This window comes from Panthera leo, chromosome B3, assembly GCF_018350215.1.
Source record: "Panthera leo isolate Ple1 chromosome B3, P.leo_Ple1_pat1.1, whole genome shotgun sequence".
Lineage (NCBI taxonomy): Eukaryota > Metazoa > Chordata > Mammalia > Carnivora > Felidae > Panthera > Panthera leo.
Window position 1 is genome coordinate 132,173,865 of NC_056684.1, and position 24,528 is coordinate 132,198,392.

Here is a 24,528-nt window from a genome sequence, read left to right on the forward strand (position 1 = left end):
TCACAAAAAAAAACAGAAAAGGAATCGACTTGTTTTTTTCCTACTTACAAAAGAATGACATTTAAGCTTCCAATGGAATTCTGTAATTACCTTCCCCGAGAAACAAAAGAACTCAGGCAGCAGCGGTTAAACCTAAGCCAGAAGCCAGTAGCTATTTTCCGGATGCCTCAGTTCATAGACCTAAAGGAGTCGAATCTTTAGAAGTCCAACTTTAGAATGCAAATTTTCTAAAACTGGTTCCATGGAAAGACTCGCTCTGAGGCCCGCTTTCGGTCTGTGGACAGCATTTTTATTAAGAAAGAAAAGTCAAGTCCATCCTGAGAGGCCCACTGAACTGGCAGTGTGCCGACAGGCAGTCACTACTCCAACTGTATGCTTTCAAAAGTGACCGAATGTACCCAAGCGGTTTGATAAGGTCGTTTGTAAATATTTACTGATTTGGAGAGAAAAGAAGTCAAATTACATAAACCCGCGCCCACCCCATGCTTGCAGCCAAGGGACTGACTCTCTTATTTTCAGAACTATTGTACTACAGGAACATTCAGAAAGCAAACAATAAAACTGTTTAACTATTAGAGGGGGGAAAATCTCCAAGAAAATCCCTTACAAGGAAAACAAAAATTAAGTTATTCCTAAAAACCTTTTTTTTTCCTAATTTTTTTTTTTAATTTATTTTTGAGACAGAGAGAGAAAGAGCATGAGCAGGGAAGGGACAGAGAAAGAGAGGGAGACACAGAAGCCGAAGCAGGCTCCAGGCTCCGAGCTGTCAGCACAGAACCCGACACGGGGCTTGAACGCATGAACCGTGAGGTCATGACCTGAGCCAAAGTCGGATGCCCAACCGACTGAGCCACCCAGGCGCCCCTATTCCTAAAATCTTTAAAGAGGCTTTTAAAAATTTATATTTCAGTCATGAGTTCAGCAAGTAGTTTACTCACAAACTTATTCGCAGAACCCATTAGAATTCTTTACTATCACAACATCAGTGAGCAGTGGATCTGGAATTAACTCTTTCTGGTGCCTTATGAACAGAGAATTGCTCAAAGCCAAGGAGAGAAGGGGGCTGGAGCCTCTGGTCACCCCACCCTCCACGCCCAGGGTGCAGGCCTGAGCCCAAACACGGGTCCCGGTCAGGCCGACCAGCCTAAGCTGAACACCAACGTTCCAGTTTCACCATCTGGAGGTCTAAAGACATGAAAAATGTCAACTTTGAAAAATCCAACGTCCTTAAGTGGCCTTTCCTTTCATGTGTACATTTTCAAACCCGGAACAGTTTAGGGGCATGGATGAGACTTTCCCGGTAAAGCAGGCAGGCCACCAAATGAGCTGCCAGGGTGGAAAAGAGATGCAAAGCACTCTTTCTAGAAGAGGGAGGGGCAGACCGGTAACTACCAAATTTGGATGACGTGAAACAAACCAAAAGCTAGTAACTCCTGGGCAGATGGGGGTCCTGGCCTGATTCCATTGGAGCCCCATGCAGTGAGCCCTGCAAGGCCCCTAACCAGCAACCGGGGGAGGCCAGGACCCTCGTGCAACCCAAACATTTCTGCCACGAGATCATCTCTGTTCTGGGAACCTAACTGCTTTTGTTTTCATCAAGGTGGCTCTCAGGGTGGGGCCGTCTATTCTTACAGGGAATAAAATTATGACAAAGAAATGAAGGACAACTGGCCCTCTTGGGCAAATAACAATAAGCCAAGAATGTGGTTTCTCCTAACCCTGACCTAAGTATCTTTTTTATTACACTACATTACTATTTACCAACTACAGGGAAAAAACCCACAGGTGCCGGGAAGGGGGAGGTTGCAAGGTAAGTGATCCAGGTGCAAGAAGCAGGGGGAGGTACAGTCAGAACTAGGAATTCTGGGGCCAGAGAGACGCTTCCTGTGTGGTCCTGGGAAAATCAGGGTCCCCAGAAAGTCTCGGCTTCCTCCTTGGCAAAACAAAGACCCCCTCCGCCAGGGATGGGTGTGAGGGCCAGCAATGGCATGATGTAAACACCTGTAACAGGTGCCTAGAGGTACTCAATAATGGTGGATGACGTCACGAACGTCTCCTTTCTGACAGAATAAAGGGAGCGAGGCTGGCTCTCCAATGCCTTTTGCTAAATCAAATCTGATTTTCCCAAAGCCGACCCTCATAAAAGCAGCACCAAGTTCCAAGTGGCAGTGGGAGGAGCCGCCAGCAGATTCACTGTTGGTCCGGGCTCAGCAAACCCACCCTGAAGAGCTCTTCTGCTTTCTACGATGCTCCCTTTATTTCCATCCGTGCCCCCACCTGCCTTCTATGCACCACCTGTTCTATGTACTCGCTACCGTAACTCCTCCCATGCTCAGAAAGCCAATTCTGACTCACAGGAGCCTAGCTGCTAGAAGTTTTCTTTTACCCGGGTCTTAAGGGGTGACCACCAAGCCCAGGCTTAATTTCAAGCTGGTCGGCACATATTTGCAACGTTTATTCACTGCAGACGGTTGCCCAGGATTTGGGTCATAATGATTCCTCCCTCGATCAGTTCTGCATTTCACTGGGAGAGAGACGTGGGATGGCTGATTGGTTTTCACAGACCAGACGTGAATGTCAGTATCTCGTACTTAGAATTTCCAAAGGGAGAAAAACAAACAACAAAAAAAGCATCTTTGGGACACACCCATGGGGACACTCATCTGTCTACTCCAATGACTGTAGAGCTCGAAAGGAACAGAAAGTGTCTGGCATTGCATCTCGTGCAAATATCCTCCTTGGTCTCACGTAACAGTTCAGAAGAGTAAAAAGGGTGACTTGAAAAAAATTTTAATGGAAATATGCACACAGAGAAATACTCAAGTTTCTTAGGCCAGGAAAAATTACATTTAATGCCCCTAACAGGGGAAAGGCAGCTGAAATTTGATCATAGCTGTATAATACATTTAGAGTCAGGGCTTTTACAGAAATTTCTGCATCCTCTCTGAAGAATAGGGATTTTTTTTTTTTTTTTTAATGTGACAACTGTGGGAGCCATGCATCAATTAGGGTTAAGGAATTCTAAATAATAAGAAAGATCTTCATTCAGAGACACATTTTTGTGTATATGCGTTCTTTAAGATGACATTTATATACCTACATGTATATAGAGAGGAAAATGTCTCCGAATGAAGATCTTTCATACACACACATATATAGCTCGAAAAAAACTAACGTGAAAAAGTAGAGGGAAAAAAAAATAAATTGAGTAAGAAGATATGGATGAGGCCAAGTTTTGTTTTTTAATTAAAAAGCACCTGGAGAATAATAGACATCTCCCTGTTAGCAATAAAAAACACATCAGTACCCAAGAAGAAAAAAAAGACAAGAGCCTGTATTGTAGAAAGAACTGATTAGTTAGAAAGGTTAAAAAAGAGAGAGAGAGAGATAAGAACAACAACTAAATTAAGTCTTAAATCTAACTTCTAAAGATAACATTTTCTCCGAGATGTCTCTAGCAGCTCGTGAATCTGTCCCCCGCCCCCATCCCCACCCACCCCCGCTACAGTAATTTGGACCTGCACACAGCACTTGTCTGTCTGTCTGCCTTACATACGGGTCTTCATCTGTGGGCTCTGCACTAGGTTGTGAATCCCTGAGGGTAAGTACCAAATTTTAAAGATTATTTTCAAACTGTGGGCTGTCACATTAATGGGTCCTGAAATCGACGTAACAGGTCACCACCAGCATTGTGTTAATGGAACAGAACAGAACCAAACAGATCAGACTAGAAAACATGTGTAGTAAAGTGGTATTTTGTGAAATGGGCATGTCTCTATGCATGGAGCATAAGAGATCACAAGGTAACATACACTTCTTACTTGGATTCTGGGTCCAAGAAGTATGGTCAACACTGGTCTAGGACAACAATCCCCCCCCTTCCCCCCCCCCCCCCCCCGCGCACCCCTGCCCCCTTCTCATTATTTCTGAGGGATAAAGCCCGTTTCCAGCAGTAATGCAGGACTCTCTCATGACAGCCAATGCAGAGGAGAGGAGCCGTCCTTGGGAAAGGGAGATCATAAGGCGGGAGCCATGTCAATTTGGAGCAGGGAGCTGGACAGGTGTTCTTGGTGCATTTGAAATGATTCTTCTTGATGTTTCTCATACGCCATTTCCGAGGGTGTTTCCACCGCCACCTACCCTTGTTCATTCCCTCCTCCATACGGCACCCACTCCACGCCAGGTGCCATGGGGGTCACACTAGTGACTACACACAATGCAAAAAGGTGCTACTCTCTTGAAGCTTGGATTCAAGTAAGACAGCAAGTAAGTAAGTGAAGAGATAAGTAGGCAAGATCATACAGACAGACCGTAATGCCTGCCGTGAAGGAAATAATGAGCAATGGGTTCGAAGACTGGAACTTGCCGCCATAGGAAGAATAAATGGGTTGGAAGGTCTGTTAGGAGCTGATGCCACAGCCTGGGCCTGAAGTGGCCGGGTGGCAGCAGAGGAGGAGGAGGAAGAAGGACAGCTTCAGGATGTATTCTGGAGAACCACCTGGTCCTGGCAATGGATTAGAAGTGGCAGGTAAAGAAGAAAGAAGAAGAATGGTTCAGTTTGTGCAACGAATTGGGTCAAAGATTGGGAGGGGGGAAATCTGGTGCTCATCTGAACATATAACTTTTGACCTGCCTATGAATTAAGAACAGCTGATCGCAGTACTTGAATGACGTTGCTGGACACCCATTACCTCTCTTCCCTCTGTTGTAGACCCACTGACCATCCCCACCCCCCCCCCCCACCCCCCGTTTATAGCAAAAGCTCAGTGATGTAGAAAGGTAGATCTATGGTGGGCTGCCTTTCAAGGTTTAACATCAACTGATTTTCTACAGCTGATTCTTCTACAGCAGGGGCCGGTCAGAGGAAATGTGTTAGTCGTTGAAGGCCACGCGGTCTCTGTTGCAACTACTCTGCCGTTGTCCAACAAAAGCAACCACAGACTGTGGCAACCGCAGATGTGGCTGTGCTTCCGTAAGACTTGATTTATAAAAACACAACCTGCCGTTGCCCCTGTCCCACCGCTCCTATACTCGAACCCAGGGCTCAGACTCTAAACTCCTGTAGCTGTGGGAACCGAACACCAGGTGAGGAGTCTTCAGGGGCTAGGAGAGGTGGGCTGGTGCTGTGGGATTGGGGAGGGGGAAGTCAAGTGCTCGAAGGCAGGAAAGGGGGTCACGCGGAGGGCGGGGGAGGAGGAGGTGCAGATGGGCTAAGTCAGCCTGTCGTAACACGAATACAACTCGTTGAGCCGGCACAGCTCAGCTCCCTCTGATTCTCTGGGTCTCAGTTTCTCCTCTTTAAAGTAGATGGTCAGACTCAATCATCCCACAGGCTCATACCCTTATGCTGTGAGAATGTGTTGCTACACTCTCGTTAGTGGATCTGGGCCTTCATCTCTCTGTCTCCTTCCTGGCGTTTTACTCACTTGTAGCTTTTATAAACGGGGAGCCCCCAGAGTTGACATTTGTCACCCAGTTGCCATTCTAACCCAACATGAGCAAAGTTGTCCTGGGATCTGGAAGGCGGGCTTAAAAATCGTCTGGAAACAGCTCCTGCTGTAGCCTCCCCAGAGCTGGTCCCAGGGCACAAGAATGTTTCCACCCCTCACCCCCCCAACCCCTGCCACTCCTCCTCTACTCTGGAGCTGACTCCTGTGCAGGCTCCTCGGGGACAGGCTGGCATAAAGGAAGAAGGGAGAGAAAGGAGGGGGAGGCTAGTGGAGGGGCCAGCAGGTGCTGCTACTCTCCTGGTTGCAAGTTCCCTCCTTCCCCAGAAAAGCCATCCTCGGCCCCTAGACAAGGCCGAATCCAGACTTGAACAGGTCACAAACCCGGCCCAACTTCCCTAGGCCTAATCAAAGAATCCCCCTTGGGCCCTTGGCTCTCATTCTGAAGCAGGTCATTTGACACTTGGGATCATGACACACCATGACATAAAGGCAGGGTCCACTTTTTAGGGTGCAGGACCCCCCCCCCCGCCAGAGGAAGACAAACAATAAACAACTTTGAAAGACTGCGTAAGCTAACCCAAGGGCTACAGGACAACAGAGGAGAAAGAGGAGCCCCCCACACACAGTCCTAGGTCAGCCCCTCCCGCAGACCCACTCAATGCTCATACCCCCTGTGCAGGGCAGCCCCCCAGCAGAACACGCAGCCTCAGAAACGGTTCTCACCTTCCCACCAAGCCCCCTACACAGTCTCTCTCCCTTGTGTTCGCACTTCCTGGGCCTGTCGAGATGGTGAAAGACAAATACGCCCATGTGCCCATGAGAGGGGCCAGAAGCAATGCCAGGGCTTTCCTGGGGAGCATTCCAGAACGCATCCCACACGTGGCTCCGAATCAACTGAGGGATTGAACCTATACGGTTCTTGTCTACACTGCTACCCTGCTGTGTTACTGGATATAAACCACTTGTCCTCTCGGACTGGCAGCTTTTTCACCTCCACATTAGAGGTAATACTATCTTCTCTGAGTCACGTTGGGCCTAAATGTGGTCATGCGTAGAATGTACCTAACACTGTACCCAGTGCTTAAAAGCCAGTTAATCAATTCAATTCTCCTCTCTGTCAAAGGAAGTCACAGGAGAAGCCGGGTGATACTAAAAAAAGAGACAGAGAGAGAACAGAGAAAAGTTATGCTAACAGATGACCATGACCTCGTACCCCAGCAAAATGCTTGGCAAATGAGTGATTCGTAGAGGCCCTTTTTGTTCTAAAATTCCGTCGTTTATAATCTAAAGACATCAAGGGGGGTTTTTAAATTTTAAAATACGAAGCAAATGATCTGAGGAACTAGCCCAGTACATGAAAGAGAGAGGCAGAAAGAGAAAGAACAAAACTAATCACGGAGAATTTTTATCCAGAGAGATGGCTGTTCATTTCCCACAACAAAACAGATCACTGCTCCAGAAGAAAGATTTTTTTTTTTAAACGTTTATTTATTTTTGAGACAGAGAGAGACAGAGCATGAACGGGGGAGGGGCAGAGAGGGAGGCACAGAATCCGAAGCAGGCTCCAGGCTCTGAGCCATCAGCACAGAGCCCAACGCGGGGCTCGAACTCACAGAGCACGAGATCATGACCCGAGCACGAGATCGTGACCTGAGCCACCCAGGCGCCCCAGGAAGAAAGATTTTAAAAAGAGAAGTCACATCAGACACTTGGATCTCTCTAACAACTTTGCAGCATTGTCCTGGTTTAAATGCCCCACTGCGTTCTCCCCTCTCCCTCTCTCTCTCCCCCCCAAAGGAAGAGGGATGAAAAAAGAGAAATTACACCCCTGGTCCAGACAGAAGTTTCTCTCAACCCACCCCCTGTGCCTCAGTCCTGCTCCACCCCAGGGTGGGGGGGGGAGCCCCTGCAGGCAGGGAGGGCAGACTCCGAGGCTTCGAGGACCATGCCAGCCTACTGGCATCAGGAGCTGGAAACAGAGCCGCTGATGGTCACAGCCACCGAACAACGTGTCCTCTATGGAAGTCTCCCCCACTCCGCAGCCGTCTTGCTATTATTTTACAGACGTGCTCCAAAAGCTACAAAGATGGAATCATGACAAAGAGGCCACTTGTGCAATACGCAGATACAGGAGCTGTGTGATGGTTGTTAAGGCCCCACGGCTCTGTCGGGAGCACGCTTCGGCCACCTCGGAACACCCCCTTCCTTCGTGAGCATACACGGGCACGGGGGTGAGGGAACACAAGAAGGGACAGGTGGGCAAGGACCATTTTCAGACACATGGGAAATGTTTCGTCTGCAGTGGAGACGCTGGGCAGGCTCCATGAATCGATCATTTCCTTGCATTAACACCTAAATAGAACCAAAAGAAACCCAACATGTGCCTTAAAACCAAATTAATCTCTAGGAAAAGCCAGGTGTGGGGAAGTGGGCGGGACCTGTGGAAGGAAGGCAGTCGGTTCACTAGAGGTTAGGAGGGCTTTGGTGTCATTTGCTCGGTCACTTGCTATCTGCGGGAGCGGCTTTCTTCTCTTGCCCTCCACCACCCATCAGTGCAGGTCAACTGGGGCGGGCTGAGGGCGAGCCCGAAGCACGCAACTCATGCAGGCTGCTGGAGCTGGGAAGTGGGTTGAAATGAGCTCTCTCTCGCACTGTCTACACTACTGCTTCCCGACTGCCAAAGGCAGGCGACGAGAGCTCAGTGCACCAACATCAATAACAAAATGATCAACAAACATCCAAAATATGTTTTCTGATAAATACTGTCAAACTCCACTTCCTTGGAGCTTCTAACAAGGAAAAGGGAACACGCACACCCACACAGACACACACGTGTACCCCCTCCTACTCCACATCGGAAGGCCAAAGCATTGGCATCTGTAAGATCACTGCTTTTATACAATTAAACCTTGGGTTCTTCCAAATTAGTTTTGCCAATCTGCCGTTTGGGGACCGTCCACAAATAAGGGTTAACGATTCTCCCCTATCTGAAGGACAGCATTACCTGGGCAGGCTGAGAAGGAAAACAGACACACAGAGAGGTTTAAAAAACTTTCAAACACTTGCAAAACAAAAGGGAAGTGTAAGAAGCTGGTTGTTTTATACACTTCTAGTAATAGGCCACAGCACTTCAAAGAGCTGAATTCAAATGAATTCAAGATATTGTGTGACATCAATATATTATGTGGCCACACACACACACACACACACACACACACACACACAAAGTATATGGATAGATAAGAAAATTCTTCATGACCATGTAACTGCTAACAACTTTATTAGAGCAATGAGGATATGCAAATATAGCAGGTTTTATTTGTCACCTGATATAGAACAAGAGTGAACAGTGATGTGATAGAATTGTCCAAGATGTGGATATACTCCTTTTTACAATTTTTTAAATAACAGCTGTTTGTATTGTACCCACAATCTTAAAATAAAAATTGCATAAGCAAATTATAAAGAGGACACATGGGGGGGCGCCTGGGTGGCTCAGTCGGTTGAGCAGCTGACTTCGGCTCAGGTCATGATCTCACAGTCCGTGAGTTCCAGCCCCGCGTCAGGCTCTGTGCTTATGGCTCAGAGCCTGGAGCCTGTTTCAGATTCTGTGTCTCCCTCTCTCTCTGACCCTCCCCCGTTCATGCTCTGTCTCTCTCTGTCTCAAAAATAAATAAACGTTAAAAAAATGTTTTAAAAAATAAAAAAAATAAAATAAACATCTGACATTTGTCATGTAGCCAAGTATATATATTTATCGAGGAAGGTGACAGATGCTGCTGCTCCTGCGCTGGCGATAATGACGATTACAGTGCGGACAACAATGGCAATGGCACTCTTACACCTTGATGAACTCTTTTTTTATGCTTGGTTGTTTTATTATATAAAAAAAATTTGGTGGGGGGGGGGAGCGCCTGGGTCGCCCTTGGCTCAGTCGGTTGAGCGTCCGACTTCGGTTCAGGTCATGATCTCACAGTCCATGAGTTCAAGCCCCGTGTCAGGCTCTGTGCTGACAGCTCAGAGCCTACAGCCTGCTTTGGATTCTGTGTCTCCCTCTCTCTCTGACCCTCCCCCGCTCATGCTCTGTGTGTGTGTCTCTCTCTGTCAAAAATAAATAAACATTAAAAAAATTTTTTTTTTAAATAAAAAAAATAAAGAGGATACATGGTAGAACAAAAGACACGTTAGATTGCCTTTTCATGCTTTTTAAAAATTTTTTTCAGTTTCTTTATTTTGAGAGACAACACATGCGCAAGTTGGGGAGGGGCAGAGAGAAAGAGAGACAGAATCCCAAGCATTCTCCTCATCATCACTGCAGAGCCCGACGTGGGGCTCGAACTCAGGAACTGTGAGATCACAACCTGAGCCAAGATAAAGAGTCAGAGACTGTGCTGCCCACGCGCCCCCAGGCTTGGTTTTTTTTTAAGTTGACAAGGCAAACTAACTTAAAGCTAATAGGTATGAAGGGAGGTAAATGTACCATTTACGGCATTGACAGAAACAGAAACTCAGTTATTTGAGAAGTTCAAACCCCAGGAAGGGACTTTTATAAACAGATCATATGAAGGGTAGAGGCGAACAGATGACAGCCAGCTCTAGTTCTGGATTGAACTTGCACTCTTTCCAGAACCTCTTTCTTTTTTTAAAAAAAAATTTTATATATCTTTAAATGTTTATTTTTTATAGGCAGAAAGAGCACGAGGGGGGAAGGAGTAGAGAGAGACAAACAGAATCTGAAGCAGGCTCCAGGCTCTGAGCTGTCAGCACAGAGCCCGACGCGGGGCTCGAACTCACAAACCGTGAGCCGAAGTCAGACGCTTAACCGACGGAGCCACCCAAGCACCCCAGTACCTCTACTTTCTTTAAAGAGATTCAGACGCTGCAAAATGATAAGTAACGCAGTCATTTTTTATGGAGGGTAATAAAGGCACACAGACATCCACGGCCGGGTTACATCTGGCGACCTTGTGCCACTTTATCTGCTGGTCGCCAGTAGTTACTCATCTATTTTTAAATGTTCCGATATGATCTTATCTAACTGGCACACATCATTTGATCACCTTATTTCCATAACTAAAAGTTGTTGAATGTACCTGGCCAGGTAGAAGTTACAGGGGTGTGTGTGTGTGTGTGTACTGGGTTGGAACTTAATAGTTATGGCATTGTATTTTGCAAAAAAAAAAAAAAAATCGTAAAAACCCTCTCTCTCGGGAAAACATGCACACAGGGTTGTAGGTGTGTTTATATGTTTGCTTTGTCAGGGATGGCCACTGGCCACGGTTCCAACCAGTCAGTCACCGCTCTCTCTCATTCATGGTCCACAAGGGGCCTTTGCTGGGTTCCTAGGCTGGGAATCCAGCTTTTGGCGAACCATCTTGCTATAGAGCCAACTTGGCCCACCTAGAGAGGGACAAAGTGCCTTGCCAGCACCTTTAAATTTCAGCACGAGTGTTCTAACAGCAAAGGAGACCCTTTCAACAAATGGTGCTTGAGCACAGGCTGATGTTACGGTATCTGCTGCAAAGACAAATCTGAAGCCATCCCCAACCCAAGTGGGAGAAGCGACAAGGAGCAAATGACACCCTAAATGTTATGGATTCCTTTTCAAATAGTCAAGATGTGGACAGAGCCTGCAGGACTGGAGGGCAAGGCTGAATTTGCTGGAGGGGGTGGGGGGAGGGCAGCAAAACTGCAGGTGAGCAGAGGCAGATCCAGAACTCCAAAAGGAACTGAGACCTCAAGGAGCCCTAGGCAAACAAAGGGAGGGGAGAAGAATGGGGTGGGGGTGGGGGGGTTGGACTGAGAGAATGAACTAATCATGTGATTGGCACTCAGGGAAACATTTAAGTAAACAGAATCTACCCCAAAAGACTAGCTGACCTGGACCCTGGGAATCACATGAAAACCGTGGCAAAGGCTGAAGCTACCCGACCCAGCAGCCACCTAGGGCCACGGCACGATGGTGTCTAAACCTTCCTCTTGGCCTCACTCGGAGTCTCCTTGAGGCCAATTTCAGAGCACTGAGAAGGCAAATTACATTGGTCCTCAACCTCATCATCACATCTTCCTGACAAATTGTGTTTCCAGGAGGTTCTGCAGAAGGTGGGAGTTGCCAACCTCCGGGCAGGCACAGCTATGCAGATTGCGGCATTTCGGTGATAGTGGGATGGGTGTCACCTGCAAAGGCCAGTGTCCAAACTGAGCACTGCTCGCTATGGGGAGTCACCTGGGCTACCAGCACAGTGACCAACAAGACTGTTACAGGGTCATGAGGGCACCTGGGACAGCACATCTGTGTCTGCACACTTTTCTTCTTTTTTTTTTAATGTTTATTTATTTTTGAGAGAGAGAGAGAGAGAGAGAGAGAGAGAGAGAGAGTGCAAGCAGGGGAGGGGCAGAGAAAGAGAGAGGGAGACACAGAATCTGAAGCAGGCTCCAGGCTCTGAGCTGTCAGCACAGAGCCCCATGCGGGGCCCAAACTCACAAACCATGAGCTCATGACCTGGGCTGCAGTAGGACGCTTAACCGACTGAGTCACCCAGGCGCCCCACAGCTGCACCCTTTACAACTCACCTGCGAACCCACTATGACCTGAGGCACGGAACACAAGAAACAGTCCTCCAGAGATTCAACCAGAAGCCCATCAGGTTAATAACTGACAATTAAACACGACGACATGATAGCAAATGAGAGGAACTCGGCCAAGGGTTATGAGTTACATGATTATGACACATAAGGGGAACATCTCCGCTCTAACAAACACTTTACGTGGCGCATTTCAACGGACAGGGTAAAAGTACTCTCTAACCACCATTTCATTAGTCCTGACAGGGATCTCAGGAAGGACGCCTGCAGCCGGGATTCTGGACCTCCCCATGGGGGGAGGGGAGGGACCCCAAAAATAGGTGCCCTGCCCACGAACACACCAGGCTCAGACCATGCCACAGTGATTCGGTAAGGTTCCCCCCAAAACAGCCAGCCCTTGATCATCCATGGCGATTTTACACATGAGCCATTTTCATTGGCTCGGAACATTGCCGAGGCATTGGCCTAAATGCCAGTCCGACCAGGGGCTCAGGGTACACCCGAACATCTGAGCAGTGGTGGCGGTGGTAACAGCAACAGGAATCACCATTGACATTGACTGACAACTGACCACGTGCCAAGCACGGTCCTCAGCCTTTTTCGTGCCTATTTACTTTCCCAACAAACCTAGAAGACAGAGGGGCAGGAGAACCCTACAGACCAGAAAGTTAAGGCTCAGACAGGTTAACTAACTTGCCTCAGGTCAAATGCAAGCTGTCGGGACTTGGGAATGCGTCACCATGGAAATGCGAGTCTGCGACAAACATCACCAGGTAGGTAGCCAGCTGCAGTAAAACCATGCCTCACACACATCCCTAAGCCAAACTTAATGATTTGGGGATCACCTACTGTCATTAAAGGAACAGGTGTCCTTTACCAGGAGTGGCCACACACAAAGGCTTTTGGATACACACACTCTAATCGTTCACGTGAGAAGAGGCACAAAGTCCAAAGTTACGACTGCTACTATCACAGCTTTGTATTTGAGTCGTTGGCACGTGGTCATTGGCAGACAAAACATCACCTTTCCGTTTGTACAGAGAATTTCAAAGAACAATCAATTACCCGGGTGGCCCTAACCAACTCCATGAAGGGATCTGAGATTAAGTCCGTTTATAGCCAAGACGATTATAGGCTCCAAAAAGATGGGCTGGCCCCACTCCTAACCAGCAAGAGGCAGAGCCAGGATTCAAACCTCAGGCTTCTTGAGTTGCCTCCATCCATCACACGTCCGTGAGGAAATCCAGCCCGCCGGCAAGGTTTTCAAATCTGTGTGCATGGTTCAAGAGAGTTCCAGCGTCTGCACAAAGGGCTGAGTCAAGACAAACAGAATCCCACGAAGTGGGACAGTTTGTGCAAATATGTACATCCCCTCCCCCCAGGTGGGACCCAAGGTCTCTGAATTCACCTGGCAGGAAGGAGACTCCTAAAGTCATGTGCTCCTTCAGAGAAATCTTTGAAGAGAGTAAGGAGAGAAAGGGCTTTGGTTTGACAGACATATTCTAAAATGGGTGAGAGAGAGCTAAACTCCCCAACATCATCCCACTGGGATTATCGACTGTGGGTTTGTTTGGCAAAACGGAGCCCCAGATTACACTCAACTTCCAGCATAGGGGCTACATGGCCTGTGTAAGCGAGGACACGACTTACATTTCCAGTGAGTTCTATCCTTCCGAGTACATAATACATATAAGTGCACATATAAGACACTGCCATCAACCTTTTACTTATTTGTTTTTTAAAGTTTTAGTTAAGTGATCTCTATACCCCACGTGGGGCTCGAACCGCTGGCCCCAAACATCAAGACTCACACGCTCTTCCCACTGAGCCAGCAGGCACCCCTGTCATCACTCTTTTAAGACCACAGAGAAAAATGTTGTGTCTGGGGTGTTTCGACTGTGCAGCTGTTCCCCCAAAACAACCACAACAAAACAGTGTGTCTGTTTCAGTGTCACTTTCTTCCCCGTGTGGCAGCCCCAGGGGACAACTTAGCTTGGATGGCACGCTTACTCCGACCCGTATCAGCCGTGCCCCACGCACCCCTGTGGGAGCCCCGGAAGCCACCCAGCTCAGAGAGACTCTTCATGTAGGCAAGGACAGCGTGTGGAGACAGACCGCTCGGACAGGCGGGCTCTGCCTTCTGCACACTCAGAGGCAGCCCAGAGAGGAAGGCACGTCCCTCTCTGGGAGAGATCGCCCTTGACTTTGTAGCATCTTCCAATGATGGGAAAGTAGTTAACCCAATGCTTGAAAAGGAAGACTATCCAGAACCTAGCAGAAACGAGTCTGGGGCTCCGTTTAGGCATTGTTTGTTTGTGTAGGTGTTTTAAATTGAAGACCGATCCCTAGCTGTTAAATTAACCTTCCATGGTGACCTGCATGATCACCGGCGGCCCTCTCGCGCTTAGGCATTGGCCAGGACTGAGCACACACGTGCACTGGGTACTCGGAGCACGCGGGCAACACTACAATGGTTGCCGATCCTCCCCATCCTGTACTCTTTGTCTAACTGTGCCGCATACACTCCATCCACCCCACAGAGCCACTCGCACTGCTCCCAGCCCGAGGAGACCAACATGTGTAGACACGTGGCCAGGCTCTACTGACTTCGCGTCTGGTTCAACCAAAAGGAGGCACAGGGAAGACAAGTGAAGGGTGGAAGGAGGGTGAGGGCAGGGTATTTACTCCCCAGGCTCCAGGCTGCATCCCGCCACCAAAGGCCGTGCCCCTACCGAGGGCTCATAACCACAGCTCCTTTCTCCTCCAGAGGCCAGCACTTGCCCCCTTGCCTTCAGGAGGGGTGAGGGGGGTGGGCGCCTGGGTGGCTCAGCTGGTTAAGCGTCCGACTCTTGGGTTTCAGCTCAGGTCATGATCTCATGATCTGTGAGAAAGAGCCCTGCGTCGGGCTCTGTGCTGACAGCGTGGAGCCTGCTTGGGATTCTCTCTCTCTTCTGTGCCCCTCTCCCACTCGTGGTGAGGAAAGTGCCCTGGGGTAGCCCGCCATCGCCCCTCCCCTGGGGGTGCACGGGGTGGGCATGCGCCCTCCTCACTGGTTCCTAGCATCCCTGCCCAAGGCTGCCAGACTGGCCCTTTATTAAAAGCTCCTCAGTTACGTGGGTCATTGTGCCTAGTGTCTCCTGCCAGGGCGATGAATGGCAAGAGGAAAACCACACTGATCGCCCCTAGAATTTCACTCTGGGAGTCTACAGGCCACAGTATGTGCATAAGAATTTCCCCGTCATTTCCCCAAATCACAGAGAATAGCAGAGGGGGAAATGCCACAATTGCGTCCCCAATCATTTACTCTGTTGTATACCTTGAGACCAGAATTCATCTTCCTAAAAAGTGAAATACAAGCTTTCAAACACGACAACTCGATTACAGCACTCATAAAGCACGTTGTCACCAAAACTACTCTCTGTAGACTTCCTCTAAGAGCGCACCGTCAGTGATTACTATTATGTTTCAGTCACTTTCACTGTGCATAAAAACTGCAAATAGGAGAACAGCGTCAGTAAGGTGTCCGGGTTTTAGAACAGCCGAGTGAAACTACATTGTATCTAAAACACTTCGGAGTACATACTAACTATATGGTATGAATTCAATTATTGTAACAATAACAGAATCAAAACTTCTAAGAACTTAAGGCCTAACATCCTGAAGACTATCAGTGTTCTGGACGAGGTCAGAGTGACCTTCAGGAAATTAACACAGACTGAAGTTGCAAATCTAAAACCTAGGAGCTGTCTCATGGGGGGTGGGATCTCCAACAAACCTACAAGACGTAATGAAAAAAAAAAACACTGATAACATAATAGGCGTTGACCTTCTTTAATCACTGAGGAATCATCAGTACCCACAATGTTAAAAACAAAATTAGGGGCGCCTGGGTGGCTCAGTCGGTTAAGCGGCTGACTTCGGCTCAGGTCATGATCTCGCGGTCCGTGAGTTCGAGCCCCGCGTCGGGCTCTGTGCTGACAGCTCAGAGCCTGGAGCCTGTTTCAGATTCTGTGTCTCCCTCTCTCTGACCCTCTCCCGTTCATGCTCTGTCTCAAAAATAAATAAACGTTAAAAAAAATTTTTTTTTAAAAATAAAAAAAAATAAAATTAAAAAAGGGATTTTAACAAATTAAATGTAAACCATGTGTTACCGCTATGTATTTTCTTTTTTTTTGTTTTTTTACCACTATGTATTTTTAAAACGCTGTGAGGAACAAGTGTAAAGGACTTCATCTAAAGACAAATAATTGTGTGAGAGCTCACTATGGCTTTACCACAGACCTGGGTTCCAACAGCCGGGTGTGAGCTGCTTTCCCAGGGCTCAGCCTGTTGCTACAGGTCCCAGTTACAGCACTTTAGAAATTTTGCAACAAGTATGAAGGGAGGGAGCAGGTAAACAATGCCTTTTTTCTTGGGAAACAAGGAGGAGACTCAGGTACAACAGCCTAAGGCCTCTCCTTGTATGTTTCGTACACAGCTCCCTGGGAAGGTTCAACAGTACACTGATTTATAAGTTACCTGATTAGCGACTACCGCCCCTCGCTAATATGTAAAGTCTATGAAGGTGGAGGCTATTCCCATCTGTGCTCGTGACCCTGTGTGAACACAGATGCAGGTGTTCAAAAGATTTTCTACTCGTTTACACACCCACACCTTCGACGGGAGGATGGACAATAAGAAGTTTGAGATTTTGCTAAATATACTTTTTTCATAGAATTTTGACTTTAGAACTAAGAAATGTTTTCCAATTCAAAATAAAAAGGAGAGCAATACAAATTAAAATCATGAGATACGGCAATATGCCCACGGGAGTGGCTAAACTTAAAAATGCTGTCAATCTGAAGCGCTTTTCTGGATGTGAAGCTACCAAAACTGTGGGGAGGGAGGTAAAACTAGCTCAATCACGTTAGAAAACAGTTTGGCATTTTTGCATAAAATTATGCATGCGCCTATCATGGGACCCTGCAATCCCATTCCTAGATATTTACCCAACAGGAATGAATTCACATATCCACACAAAGACCTGTACAAGAATGTTGTATGAACATTGTTGTATGAATGTTGTATGAGTACAGCAGCTTTGTTCATAATTCCATAAAACGACAATTTCTCCAAAATTCACCCACTGTGGACTGGAAAAAACAAATTACAGCTGATGAAATGGAATACTATTCAGCAATAAAAAGGAAGGAACTGCTGATACACACAACATTTATGATTCTCAAAAACATTACACTGAGTGAAAGAAGTCAGAAATAAAAGGATACTGTTCCATGATTTCATTACCAGGAAATTGTACAAAAGTAGAAAAGTACAAAATGTACAAAAGTACATCGGTGGCTGCCTGACGGTTCAGGTGGATGGAGAGAAGACTGATTCAAAGGGGCACAGGGAAACTGGCAATGAAGATATCCTGGTGGCCACTGTTGTAGTTGGTCACACAGACATATAGATATTAGTATATACACTTTCGATGGGTACAGTTTATCATATATTTATTAAGGTGTGCCTCAAAATTGGTTTCTTGGAAAAGAGCAAACTATCAACTTAAAAACTGTTTTAAAAGCAAACAAAATAACCTCACTGGAGGATCGAGTTGGCAACGTAACTTTACAGGGAAAAGGATTCTATCCTGTGGCTTTTGAACTCAATACTGACTGTCGGTTGTAGTAGAATGTGTACTAAGGACAAAATGAACTACTAAGAAATATGATGTTTCAACCTGAGTTATAGTAATAGTAACATAATTTTGAAACTATTTTGTGTATCTTGCAGAATAAAGCAAAAAATGAATGTGTGAATCCATTCACAGTATTAGAAGCCAAGCAAAGAGCTATGAATACAAAATCAAGGATTTTAAGGAAAAACCCACTATTGTCAGACATGACTTGGAAATATAAATAAGCCCATTATTCTATTGTTTCTTAGTTCTGTCCACCGAAAGCCCTGAAAATGGTAACACCCCAGTCACAATAAACACACTCAACATCCAGATTCGGTGTCTAAACACCATTCACCTCTAAAAGCAATCAGAGCTTTTTGGAGAAATGGATACATCTGGTCTGGGAATGGAAAACAGAAGATAAACCTAGGACATTTCTGTGCAAGAAAGCAAGTAAGTACTCAGAGACTAAAAGGGACATGTTCAAAGGACATGAAAGGCAGCCTGAAAGGGGTCTTACTGGCCAAATTTGAGGTAATTTGAGCATCAAAACAATCACTGTAATTGATTATAAACACGGACTAAATAAAACCGGAGTTGACAATGACATTCACAGAGATTTATTTGCCACCATAAGAGGCGATTATTACAATGACCCTTTTCTCTACAAATCAGCCATTGCAGTTCCTTTTTAAGAACTGTAATGCCAACTAATGATAGAATTAGAAAAATCACCATTTTGCAACACCCCCCCCCCCCCAACACACACACAGTGAAATAATTCAGGCAAGAATCATCAGTGGATATGCACACAGGGACAAATTATCTCCCCCTAGATTATGGGTTAATTGCAAAGGGAAACACATACCATGCGGTGGAGAGATCTGGTTTTGCCACCTTAGGCCAGCGTTCAAAACTGAGCGTCACTAACAATGAGACAACCTGGTGGGATCGGATGGTTTAAGAAGCACCCAGCATCACCTGGCAACTGTATCAACAAGCTTGAACCTAAACAAGCATTTGGAACTGACTTCCAGGGGACATGGGGCCGAGCTGAACAACATCACAAGGAAATACTCAGCCAAATTCAGGATGTAAGGCATCCCCTAAAACAACAGGCCTTGATCTTCTCAATCAAGGGGGTGGCAAGGTGGTAAGATCATTCCAGACTGAAAAGACGACAGAGATATAAAAATCCAGTTCCAATGCCTATCCCTTCACTGGATCCTGGTTTTAAAAAACCACAAAGTTATAAAAAAGAAAAAAAAAAAACAACTTTGGAGGACAACTGGAGAAATCTGAACATGGGCTACGTAGTAGATGCCGTAAGGAATTATTTCAAATTTTCTTAGGTGTGGTAAAAATGCTGTGGTTATACAGGAGCATGTCTTGATTCCGAAGAGATTTGTGCTGATGTTTGAAAGGGTACAGCGTCATGATGCTTTCAACTTTCTTTTCATTGGTTCATATAATCTGCATCGATGAATTAAATACAGCATGCGAACAATAACCGATTCTAGGAGGGTATTTAGGTGATCACTGTACTATTCTTGCATCTGTCCTGTATGTTTGAATTTTTTCTTAATAAGCATATGAGAAGGGGGGGGCAGGGAGCAGCAGTGGTGGCTTTTGGCATTGGACTCTCCTGGACAGAGCCCCGAGGGTGACAAGGCCGGCATTCTACATATCTCCATAGGCGTACCGAGCTGAACTGTGCCCTCACCTCCACAGATTCCTACATGGATACCCCAGCACCTCAGAATGCAACTGTATTTGCAGACAGGGCCTTTGAAGAGGTAACCACGCTAAAATGAGGCCAAGAGGGTGGGCTCTGATCTGATGTCCTCAAAAGAAGAGAAGATTAGGACAGGGCATACGCAGAGGGAAGATCATGTGAAGACATGAGAAGGCGGCCACCTACGAGCCATGGAGAGAGGCCTCTGAAGAAACCAGCTCAGTGGACACGTTTATCTCAGACTTCCAGCCTCTGGAACCGCGAGAAAATAAATTTGGTTGTTAAGCCACCCAGTCTGCGGTACTCTTAACAGCAGCCTAGCAAACTAATAGGATAGGGAAGGTTTCCAGGAGAAGGAGAAAGGCTGTTCCTCTAATCCAGACAGAGGAACAGCTTTTGCTTCCTTGTGTACATTACCCATTCACTGTTAGAGAAAAGCAAGAGCTCCCAGGATACCGTGTGTGCGTGTGTGTGCCTGTGTGTGCAGGGGGGTAGGAGTGAACACACCTATCCAGGCTGACTCAATGTCTGCTGCATCAGTGGGGGAATACCCAGACATCCTGGACCTCAGCTTCTCTTACACTCACGGGACTCCCTCTCTCAGAGCCAGCGATGTCTGGGGACGTCCCCAGAGCCTGGGTTTACCTCGGCAGAGACGCCTTAAAATGCACACGTCTGTCCGCTGCGGGCGATCAGACACCGAATTTTTATCACGAGCAGAAACGTTTCAAGTATATTAAAGTCATTTGTCCTTGAAATAGAAGAAACGTTCTTGTGTTTATCATCACGGTTCTTATTTATGAAAAAGGGGACATTTTAAACATGAAATTAATATTATGCGATTGATTTTTCTCACCTTTTCAGAACTCCCCCCAAATGCAAATAAAACCTAGTAGAAAAGGCAAGGAAAATGAGGCCTCACCAAATCCCTTTTCCCACACTACTTGAATCGCGCCCAGCAGATAAGGAGAGAGGGTCAGTTCTCGAAGCTCAGGATGTGGGAACTGGAAAGGGTCTTAAGATCTCCTGGTTGGCTCTCCTCGCTTGACATTTAAGGGACGTAAACTCAAAAGGGCAGGACTTGCTGAGAGCACACGGCTGGGGGGTGGTCTCACCCCACACTCCTAGCCATAGTCATGCAGGCCCCTCTCTACCCTGCCCTGCACTCAGGGACCCTCCCTGGCTATGCTGAACCCCCATGCCATGGTAAGAACCCTGAGTCTTTCCAGCAGACAGCAGTGAGGATGGAAAGATTTTGCGGGAAATCTACCCACAGTTTCTCAACCTTTGCCCCGCTGGCATCTGGGGCACGGTAATTCTTTGTGGTGGGGGTGGGTCCTGTGTGCTGCAGGAAGTTTAGCAGCATCCCTGGTCGCTACTCACCAGATACCCGTAGGACCCCTCGCCCAGGTCTGCACAACCAAATCTCCAGATACTGCCAAGTGTCTGTCCCCTGGGGGGACAAAAAAAATCACCTCCGATTAAGGACCGCTGCTCTAAGCATGATAAACCACTAAGTTCTGACAGAATGGGGCACACCTCTACGTCCAAGCTTAACATGAATGCAGAAAAGCACCACTTCCCACATCACTGACTTTACCCCTGGACGAGGCTTAAGCCACATTCCTTAAGAGCCCTGCCCACGAGCAGGGTGATCCCAGGCTCCCAGCGCTGAGGTCACACACCAGGTGCCCTGGTTCCCCTTCCTATAAAGAGCAGCAGCAACGACCTCACTGGCCCCACAGAGCCTGGACAGTCCTGGGAATCACCTTCAGAACTGCGTGAGCAGATCTCATCCGACCCGTGCGGACGAGAGACAAACCGGCCCCGGGCTACCCAAAACTCTGTACAAGATTCCGAAATCAAGCTCAGTGACCACAGGAGAAAAGCCCTCTTCTCGGAGAATCAACACAAAGACACCGGCAAGGTAAGTCAACTGCATCTGTAAGCGTTACCGACAAAGAATTCTCTGCTATGGACTAAATATTTACTCGCCGTAGTCCTGAAGCCACTCGCAGAGGGATTATGTCTCAGACGCAGGCGTTGGCCTACAAATCCACACGGATTACAGGTTTGTTCTTAATTTTTATAAAGCCTTCCCGCAACATCTGGTGGCGTGACCGTAACAGCCCTCCCTAGCTAACTCTGCAGCCCTGACGTCCCAGCCCTGCAGAGCAAGCTGCCAAGGCTGGCCGGCCCCAGAGCCCACAGTCCAGGAAGGGCTTTGCGATGTCCACTTAAACGACGGTAAAGCTGGCCCCAGGCCCTTTGCTCAATCCCCTCAACCATCTCCAAAGCTTCACCTGTCCCCCGTCCACAGCCAGCGCATCTGGCTGTTGACTGAGAGCATCCTTTCTTGATGACCGTCAGTGCCTGGAATGCACCGTGGCTAGACCAGAGCCCGTCATCCGCTTCTACTGCCCGCCAAGCCCACCCTTTCTTCCTGGTGCTTGTCAAGGTACATGATGTCCCCTCCCATCTGAGCAGGCTTACACCTGGACTCTTACTCCCCTTTCTCGCCTGCCTCCCCCACGGCCCCCAGCTGTCATCACAGTCCGTGGACTCCACATCTGGGAGAGCAGGGCTGCCGTCACCTACGCCTTTCCTACAGCTGCCAACCGCCTTGTCCGAACTGTGTTCCCCCAGCCGAACCCCCAGCCCCTCCTGGACTCTGACCCAACCCTCTGCTTCCTGCCACCAGGTGTAATCACCCCAAATCCCCTCCTGTCACATTCCACTCTCTCCATGCTCCCTCCACCGCTCCCAGGGGAGACAGAAAGCACCCTGAGACTCAAGCCCTACGCACTACGGGGCTTCCTGGCTTCCTGGCCTCATCACAGGCCTCCCCCCTTCCCCATTCCTTCATATCCTCCTATTCCACCTGTGTCCTTCCCGAGTTTGCTCAGAACACTGTTCCCACCCCTCCCACAGATGCCCTCTGAAGTGGGCTTCAGAGGCTCTGTTTCCTTGTCTATACAATGGGACAATAATCGCCCACTTTGTAGAGTGCTGAGATCACTCAATAACACAGGAAAACACCTGACAAAGAGGAGCTAGGATTTGAAGCAAGAAAAACACAGATGAAAGCCTGGAGGATGCACCGAGCGAGGCGTGCAAAAGGGACAGGGACAGCGTCCCCTGCCTACAGGGAGGGCATCCCGCTGGGTCCAGAGTGGAAAAGTGTGGGGCAGGCCCAGGCCACCGCTGCTCCCTACCGCACAGAACACTTGAGTAGTTTTGTGGTTTTGTGTTTTGAACCCCCAGTTCTTTTTTTTTTCCCCCCTGCTGTCTTTTTCTTTTTTGGCTAGAGTCGGTACCATCTGTGAATTACACTGCAGAGGCCAGGTTTTCGATAATTTGAATAAGACCTCAGGGAGTCTGAACTAAACATATGTCCCACAAAAATATAAAGTAATTCATATGCTTTCATCTATTAATTGGGAAAAGGGGCTCTTTATCAATGTCTAAATTTTTATGAACAGTCCCAGAAATGTCTGGTTCTTTCCACCACACACAACACGGCAAAAAAAAACACATTCTGGTACGTCAGCCTTCTGTAGGTAGACGTCTTGGGCGGGGGGTGCACTAGCATCAGAGAGAATATAAACACAATGGATGGTTTTTAAATAAAAACAGGAGGTGAATGCATGGGTTTTTTAGAGCTGCTTTAACAAACACTGTGAACTTGGTGGATTAAAATAAAAGAAACTTATTCTCAGGGGCCAGAAATCTGAGTTCAAGGCTCCCTCTGAAGGCTCCAGGGAATAGACCTCTGGTGGCTCGCTTGATCCCGGGCACTCCTGGCCTGCAGCTACACCACTCCCGTCCCTGCCCACGGTCACACAGCACTCCTCCCCGTGCGCCTGTGTCCTCTCCTCTCATAGGGACCACCCAAACCCAGTAGGACAATGTCATCTTAACTATTTACATCTGCAGAGAAGTTGTTTCCAAAAGAAGTCACGTGCCTCAGTTCAGGGGCACACGAACTCTAGAATACTCTACAGCCCATCACAGTGATGACAGAGGAAAATCAGGGAATTTTCTAGAACCATTAGACCTATAAAGAACTCCGAAGATAACCACAGACGGTAAATAGTCTTCTTCTCCGATATCAACCCCAAAGGATCAGTGACGGCTTCCGGAAGCGACGCTCAGAGACGGAGCCTAACCCTGCTTAGGAGACAGAGTGCTGTGGCCCATGAAGGATGTCCACCATGCCCACCGCGGGTGTGGGGCGCAGGACTGAAGATGAATTCTACAGCTCTGTGCTCCCTGACCTGATTCAACACCTTGGCTTTGTAGATGCGGACGCTGAGCCCATGGAATGTGTGAGTCATACCTGTACTTGGTGGAAAAACCAGGACTAGAACCAACAGCGACAATGAGATGGACATGACCTTTCTGTGTTACAGACAAACTGCACACTACGGGCAGACACTAAAACTCAGCTGATGACTCTCATTGGCAGAAAATGGTTTCATCTACTTAGAAAAGTGTTTCTCTAACTTAAATCAATAAACTTCCTTCCTTCAGCAAACATCAACACACAACTATCCCAATACCAGAAAGGAATCCTGGGAACACCCGGTCTAGTTGTAAGAGACAATGTAAAGCAACATGGAGATGCAAAGAAATACTGCCCAGAGTATTATGGTTCCACTGAGGAGACGGGCTCAGCCCCGGGCTGGGCAGACAGCATCACAGGAGACTTCTTGGAGGAGGAGATCCCAGTCTAAAGGAAGACCAGGAATTATCCAAAGACAGAGAAGGCTAAGACCACAACTAAGAGTGTGAGCAAAAGCCTTGATCAAACTTGATCAACCTTCTGAAACTATAGCCAGGGTTGCTGCGTATGTTGTAAATGATGTGGCTTTCTGTCCCTTGGAGAAAGGGCCCCACAACGTAGTCTTTTTTGAAACTGGCCCCCGAGCACCAGCACTCCCCTGAACTGGCATTTTACCAGCCAGGCAGAGTGATATAACCAGCAGAGTATCCATGTTTGCATTGGCTGTCAAACTCAACTGAGGCAAACAGATCGGATTAAAAATTTGGAGTATCCGGGGCACCTGGCTGGCTCAGTTGGTTAAGCATCCAAC

At 47.6% G+C, this 24,528-nt stretch overlaps 1 protein-coding gene across 10 annotated transcripts in view; it reads right to left on the reverse strand.

Moving 5' to 3' along the window:
* The window catches only part of FOXN3 (forkhead box N3), a 391,024-nt gene that overhangs the window by 164,173 nt on the left and 202,323 nt on the right, over nucleotides 1–24,528 (reverse strand). The window lies entirely within an intron of this gene.